At 46.0% G+C, this 8,201-nt stretch overlaps 2 protein-coding genes across 8 annotated transcripts in view; one reads left to right on the top strand and one right to left on the bottom strand.

Moving 5' to 3' along the window:
* LOC116062750 (complement C1q-like protein 4) overlaps nucleotides 1-8,201 on the bottom strand; it is a 222,943-nt gene that overhangs the window by 159,344 nt on the left and 55,398 nt on the right. The gene's annotated exons all lie outside the window — the stretch shown is intronic.
* Nucleotides 1-8,201, top strand: part of LOC116055009 (E3 ubiquitin/ISG15 ligase TRIM25-like) — a 247,759-nt gene that overhangs the window by 194,718 nt on the left and 44,840 nt on the right. The window lies entirely within an intron of this gene.

Raw genomic sequence — 8,201 nt, 5'->3', positions numbered from 1 at the left:
GCTAGTCTACAGTCAGTTGTGCTAGTCTAAAGTCAGTGGCGCGTTATTCAGATGCTATTTTAGGGGCGCATGCTTGGCCGTAATGTAGCATGTGCACAACGCGCACACACTTTGCTTCTCTCATCTACACGGACGCAGCAGTTCCCATTTTTGCAAACCATACATGAATACAAGGAAAAATATTACTGAAAATGCGCTTCAGGTGTTTGCATAGGTCAGGAGGCACTTTACAGTACAGTCCTCAAAAGGTTGCAGCATTGTTTGTGGCTTCTTGTGTTTTACTCAACATTTCCATGAATCATGGATGTGTTGATGACATAAATGAGGAAATATTAGAGGACTTAAGGAGACGTGATGTTGAACTACGGCGGGATTGGACACTCCTGCGGGATCTGGTCCGGGCGTGGCAATGCGCTTCTGGTGGATCGGATGGACGGAGATGGAGTGGGGGGAGGAGGAAGGGGCACAACAGGAGCAGGTGGTGCGTTTGGAGGCCCACGCTCCATGGCCATGGAGTCCATATCTACATGACAGCTGAGGTCCAGAGCTTTCTATAACAGCTGGTCCTATGTGTGTAGTACCTTCTATAACAGCTGGTCCTGTGTGTGTAGTACCTTCTATAACAGCTGGTCCTATGTGTGTAGTACCTTCTATAACAGCTGGTCCTATGTGTGTAGTACCTTCTATAACAGCTGGTCCTATGTGTGTAGTACCTTCTATAACAGCTGGTCCTATGTGTGTAGTACCTTCTATAACAGCTGGTCCTATGTGTGTAGTACCTTCTATAACAGCTGGTCCTGTGTGTGTAGTACCTTCTATAACAGATGGTCCTTATGTGTTAAGCTATTCCACAACCAGCCTTAAGCAACATTATTTAAAGTTTTAATTGAGGTGTGTCCAAATTAGGCCTATAGTTTAGAAATATTTAGTTTACACTGGGGTGCCAGCAGAGGAAAAGAGCTACTTGGCATGGAGAATAAAGATCAGACCATATTAGGTGCTTGCCTGGAGAGACTGGTTTCTATTCCTCTACACAACCTTCATGACAGTCACCTGACAACCAAACTTTAAATGAGATGTTTTTAGATATTGTCATGCTTTCTGACATATGAATATGCTCTGTAATGCAGCTTTGTATAACATAAACCATCTGATTGACAGTGAGTGTCTGCTCTAAATGATAACACACACTTTGAACACGGGCCTTCCAGCCAGGTGTTGTCCATATGAACACCAAGATGCCTATAGGAGCAGAGCTGATTGATTGGTTCATCATTTATGATCTCTGATACCCTCTGACCCATGTCACAATATCAGAACCAACTCCTAAGTTTGTGAAAAAAAAACGCCAAAACACATGTTGTATATGTACACATACCCAAACAAAGCTACATCTCTGTGAACTAGTCCCTTCTTAATTTTGAAGGCTATATGGCTACAAGCTGATTGATGGTGATTGATATGAGGATCATCTTCTGAATACAATAATTAATATGTTAGGCCTACCATAAATTGATATTTCAAAAGTCAGTTATTTGCTGATTTTGTGTTTCTCTGTTCTGTGCACCATCCAATATTACCAGGTTCATATTGTGGAATCTGTTCTGTATGTCTGAATGATAAATGGTGCTAATAAAAAATTAAACAAAAAAAAAAGTCATTTATTTAAAACAACTAATAATGCAGTGTGATGTTAAATCAAACTAAGTCCCACACACACATATGCTCATGTTTTTTTCCCATTTAGTCTTTGTTATTAACATTCATCAACCACAAAATTAGAAAATTGCGTTTTAAATAATGATGGATGAAAAAAATAAAATATAAAAATGCTTCTCTTTGTAAGAAGTTTATTTTTTGTTTTTAACAACAGAACAAGTCAAAACAAATGCAAATAAGTCAAACATAAGCATAAAATACTATTTTTTCATTATTGGTATATTATCGGTAATTACTACGTCACTTCCGGAGTCTTCAGCTGATTTGATTTGTTGTCACAATACATGAGACAAATACATGAAACTGTATTTTATTATTATTAATATCTTCATTGTTTACATCCTCAAATACGTTAGACAAAAACGTCAATATTGCGAATATTATGTATTTTTTATCTTCGTCTCCGCCGAGCGGACCACGTCACTTCCGGAGTATTCCGCTGATTTTTTTAAAACGTTATTATGGTGCATAACTTACTAGAACAAAGCTGAGCAACGTTTGTTGCTGGTGACCAAACTACTGATTATATATACGTACATTGAAGCCATACTGGTGTTAAAGATCCGCTGATCGCTGTCTGATTCTCTGAAATGAATGCCCGCATTGCATTGTGGAAAATCGGCTTTGCATGCGTCCAGCTCGAATCATATCGTGTTCTGTTCTACAGCATACTGTAATATTTCACTGGTAATAAGACCAAAATAATATTATTAAAATAAAGAAATGTATACTATGATGACATCTAAATAAATGTTTATAGATGTAGTGTTATAGTTTTTAAAATATCATCTCTCCAGCTACCAGTCCACACTCCGTACTTTGGTCCTTACGGGGACTTGAACCAGCGAACAACGTTTTATTTCTCCGATTCACTGCTTTGGGTTAATGTCAATCGGCGCTCTCTCTCTCTTCAGTCACTCTCTACGTCGCTCATCCGCATAATGTCACCGTGCATACGGGCGCTCGTTAGCCTCCCTCTAACATTCTGCCTTTTCCACCAGTTTACAGTGAAATAGAAATAAATCAGACACACTACACCACGACACAAACAGATGAACGGTGAAGGAAGATTGATTCAACGTAGTGAGTGATGAATCTAATCATTATTTTTCTTATTATTATTGGTGTCCACAGGGAGTAGTCACCGGATCCTTCAGTAGATCCAGACAGATGGAACAAGAGAAGGCTTCCCGGTACAGCTGAACTCCTTTCTGCGCCATTTCACCTCTCGCTCAGTGACTGTCTGAGTCTCACTTCCTGAGAGAGTAAACTGAAAGTTTAATCTCTGATCTAAAAACAGCATGTACAGTTTTTGGGAGGAGTTATCAAGTTTAGCTTCATTCTTGGACGAGGAGCAGTTTGAGAGAGATACTGGGTGTGTTGCAATGCCCATACTACACACACACACACACACACACACACACACACACACACACACACACACACACACACACACACACACACACACACACACACACACACACACACACACACACACACACACACACACACACACACACACACACACACACACACACACATTCTCACACACACACACACACACACACACACACACACACACACACACAAACACACAGACAGACACACACACACACACACACACACACACACACACACACACACACACACACACACACACCTGTACGCGGTGATCTGTACCCAGCTCTCTCTCACACACACACACACACACACACACACACACACACACACACACACACACACACACACACACAAACACAAACACACTCACATTTTCTCGGCTAAACTGTAACTGTCATGTGACCCGCTGGCAGTCGCTGTAATTTCATACGATATCATACGAATTAATTCATGAGAAAGCACTGAATGTGTTATGGTTTTGTTGTTGTGTCTGTCAATTTTTGTAGCCTGGTTTTCTGTCATGTCTTGTTTCCTTCTGTTTGTGTGATTTTCGGTCTTGTCTTGTTTTATTTTTTGTTTCCTGTTTTATTTTGTAATCTGTCTTGTCTGCCTTGTCTTGTCTAATTTACTTCCTGTCTTTTTTTTTCCCTGCCTTTGTTGATTGTTCTGCCCCACCCTGATTTGTTCCACCTGTTGTATCACCTGTCCCTTGTTAGTCCTCATTACCTGTATTTAGTCTTTGTGTTCCCCTTGTCTTGTGTCAGGTCATTGTATTTTCTGTGGATGGTTTTCCGTGTTGGAGTTTGTTTGTTCTACCCCTTTTTGTCTGGGTGTTCCTGTTATTTTGACTGTTCCAGTTTTGGATTCCGCCTGTTCTGCTCGTACTCTGCCTGCTGTTTCAGGACACTTTGTTTGGTATGAACTGTGATTTATTATTAAATCTACTTACAAACCTATACTACCTGCCAGTCTCTGCATTTGGGTCCAACTTATTCTCTCTAGCCATGACAGAATGACCCGACCAAAAAAATGGACCCAGCAGAGATTTCTGATGAACTGTGTGACCTTATGTGTGACCTGGTGGAGCTCAAAGCCGGGTGGAAGGAAGCTAGCAGTAATTGCTTGAAGGAGGCAATTTTGGCAGCAGTACGTGTGAAAGTTTTGGAAAAATCTTGGTTAAAGGACTCTGTTCCAAACTGGATTAGCAGCTTCATTTTTGCTCCAGCTCCTCCGCTTACTGAAGAATTGTGTTCACCCAAGCCAGTTAGCTCCACAAAGGCTTCACTCACTCAAGTACCTGCGCCTCATCAGATTCCGAGCCAGATAGCACCGACTAGCCAGCCTGCTAGAATCATGGCTACAGGGTCTCTGTTTTTGACCCCGCTTGCTCCTTTGCCCGCTTCGCCCAGTCCTGTCTCTCTACCTGGAGGAGAGCTAGAAACTCATATGACTTTGCTTCAATATTTTGCCATGTCTGTTAAAAAGACTGAGGAGGCCAAAGCTGCCAGCCTTCAAGCTGGAAGACAACAGTCCAGTTCGCCTACTAGCAGCTCCCCTGAAAGCTTTACTATCGGCTCTACGGCAACCCACTCTGCGGGCACCCTCAACTGCAAGCAATCCTTTGAGGGAACTCGCCTAGCCATATTCCCTGGGAACTGTGGAGGCCGGAGACGGGGTAGAAGACAACATGGCTCCCGACGCCATACCCTGCTTCACCCTCTCTTCAGCCCAGAGTCCTCGCTGTCCAGTGGCCTCGAGCCTGTGCTGTCCAGCGAGCCAGAGCCTGAGCTGACCTGTGTTCCTGAGCCTGAGCTGACCTGTGTTCTTGAGCCTGAGCTGACCTGTGTTCCTGAGCCTGAGCTGACCTGTGTTCCTGAGCCTGAGCTGACGTGCAACCCTTCTGTTCCCGAGCTGACGTGCAACCCTTCTGTTCCCGAGCTGACGTGCAGCTCTCCTGACCCTGGGCTGACGTGCAGCTTTCCAGAACCTCCGCTGACGTACAGCCTTCCAGAGTCTCAGCTGATGTCCAGCCGTCCAGAGTCTCCGATGACAGCTCTTCAAGAGCCTTCCAGTTGTCCAGAGTCTACGTTGACTGACCTCCCAGAGTCTACGTCGACTGACCTCCCAGAGTCTACGTCGACTGACCTCCCAGAGTCTACGTCGACTGACCTCCCAGAGTCTACATCGACTAATCTCCCAGAGTCTACGCTGACCGCTCTCTCAGCGCCTTCGATGACCACTCTTCCAGAGTCTTCAATGACCGTTCTCCCAGAGTCTGCGCTGACCGTTCTCCTAGAGTCAGTGCTGACCGTTCACCTAGAGCCTCAGCTGACCTGTATCCCAGTGTCTTCGTTGACCGCGACCTTAGAGACTGTGCCATTGTCCGACACCTCAGAGACTGTGCTGTTGTCCGACACCTCAGAGACTATGCCCTTCCCTGGTACCCCTGAGACTTCACCCGTCTCCGGCATCCCAGAGACTTTGCCTTTGTTGTCGATCCGACTGACTCCTGCCCCCCGTGTTTTGTCTGCAGTCCGGCTGACTCCTGCCCCCCGTGTTTTGTCGGCGGTCCAGCCGACTCCTGCTCCAGTTACCCTGTCGGCGGATTTGCTGACTACTGACCCTGTTGCCTTGTTACCTGTTACTGATCCTGTTACCTTGTTGGCAGACACTGGCTCAGCTGACCCATCACCTGTCTCCAGCCCAGCTGACTCGTTGCCTGTCTCCAGCCCAGCTGACTCGTCGTCTGTCTCCAGCCCAGCTGACCCGTCGCCTGTCTCCAGCCCAGCTGCCCCTTCATCTGCTGAGCCTGCCAGAGGGGTTTCCCCTTCGCGGACAGCCTCCTGAGGGGATTCGCCTTCGCCGTCGGCTTTCAGAAGGGAGTCGCCTTCACAGACTACCTCCAGAGAGATATTGTCTCCGCCGCCGGTCTCCAGAGGGATTCTGCCTTCGCCGCTGCCCTCCAGAGGGGTTTTACCTTCGTCGACGGCCGCCAGAGGGATTTCGCCTTCGCCGACGGCCGCCTCGGAGTCCTCGCCGTCCTGCTTGGCCGCCTGAGGGGCTCTACCTTCGTCGACCTGTTCGGCCGCCTGAGGATCTTCGCCGTCCTGCTCGACCTCCTGAAGGTCCTCGATGGCCTGTTTGGCCGCCCAAAGGGTTCTGCCTTCGCTGCTGGCCGCAGCACCTTGTTGCCGAGGCCACTCTGTCCCCTGTTACCGAGGCATCCATGTTCCCTGTCCCGAGTGGCCACTCTCTGTTCCCTGTCCTGAGTGCCCCAGTGCTCTCTGTTCCCGGTGCCCCAGAGCCCTCTGTCCCCAGTTCCCTGTTGGTGTTGTGTCTGTCAATTTTTGTAGCCTGGTTTTCTGTCATGTCTTGTTTCCTTCGGTTTGTGTGATTTTCGGTCTTGTCTTGTTTAATTTTCTGTTTCCTGTTTTATTTTGTAATCTGTCTTGTCTGCCTTGTCTCCTCCTAGCTGGACGTGCCTGGAACACCTCCCTAGGGAGGCGCCCAGGGGGCATCCTTACCAGATGCCCGAACCACCTCAACTGGCTCCTTTCGACGCGAAGGAGCTGCGGCTCTACTCCGAGCTCCTCACGGATGACTGAGCTTCTCACCCTATCTCTAAGGGAGACGCCAGCCACCCTCCTGAGGAAACCCATTTCGGCCGCTTGTACCCTGGATCTCGTTCTTTCGGTCATGACCCAGCCTTCATGACCATAGGTGAGGGTAGGAACGAAAACTGACCGGTAGATTGAGAGCTTTGCCTTCTGGCTCAGCTCTCTTTTCGACACAACGGTGCGATCTACGGTCTTTGTTTGTTTCCTGCCTTTTTTGATTGTTCTGCCCCACCCTGATTTGTTCCACCTGTTGTATCACCTGTCCCTTGTTAGTCCTCATTACTTCTTGTATTTAGTCTTTGTGTTCCCTTTGTCTTGTGTCAGGTCATTGTATTTTCTGTGGATGGTTTTCCGTGTTGGAGTTTGTTTGTTATACCCCTTTTTGTCTGGGTGTTCCTGTTATTTTGACTGTTCCAGTTTTGGATTCCGCCTGTTCTGCTCGTACTCTGCCTGCTGTTTCAGGACACTTTGTTTTGTATGAACTGTGATTTATTATTAAATCTACTTACAAACCTACACTACCTGCCGGTCTCTGCATTTGGGTCCAACTTATTCTCTGTAGCCATGACAGAATGATGGAAACAGAAAGCTGTGTTCATAGACCTTTTCACAGATGTAAACATAAACATTCTAAATGGACCCAAGTTGATTTCCTGTTGCAGTGTGTATGTGAATGGTAGCCTGACATCTTCATACTCAGATTCTAGTCAGAATTCCCGAATTCTCAAATGTTGTGGGCGGGGCTAAGTTCGGCTGGCATCCAGGCTATTTGAATGGCATCAACTGACAGGAAGTTGACACGGGGCCAGGTTGTTGCCTAGCAATGGAATTCCATTGAAAAGGTCTGACGTTAAACATTTGAAACCTGTTGATACTGATGTGAACAGACTGATAATAACACTGAAATACAAGGTGACTTCAGCCAAGAATGGCATGTTTTTCCTGTAACGTCTCACACGCTCACACACACACACACACACACACACACACACACAGAAGATAACTAATACCATCAATAGGGGTGTCACGATTCAATTCAATTTTCAATTTAAACATTTTTATTTCAACAGTAATGGCAATGCAACAATAAGTGCCACTAGATGGCGGAGGAGTACTTTTCAACAACAGTTGGAGTTTCTCAGAGCGTATGAAGTACAATTGAATGCATCATTAGTTTAACAAGATGCACATAAATTCACCATGGAGTCCCGTTGGAGTCCACATGCTTTACCTTCATTGTTTGTTTCCATAACTCACTCTCGAGGAAGGCAAAATGTTGCCACACAGTGACTTCAAGGAAGCAGGAGGATTTTCCAGTTCTGTTGTTCTCCGTCATCTCCGACTCCGGCAGTGGCCAAAAAATCAGCTGTAGGCTACCACTAAGCTAACGTTACAATGGCTGTCTCAAACTGCCTTCTTGCACACTTCAAACACTTAGTTTTAAGTATATAGTGAAGATAACGC

The sequence above is a fragment of the Sander lucioperca genome, chromosome 13 (genome assembly GCF_008315115.2).
Source record: "Sander lucioperca isolate FBNREF2018 chromosome 13, SLUC_FBN_1.2, whole genome shotgun sequence".
Lineage (NCBI taxonomy): Eukaryota > Metazoa > Chordata > Actinopteri > Perciformes > Percidae > Sander > Sander lucioperca.
This window is presented reverse-complemented; position numbering and strand designations above follow the sequence as displayed.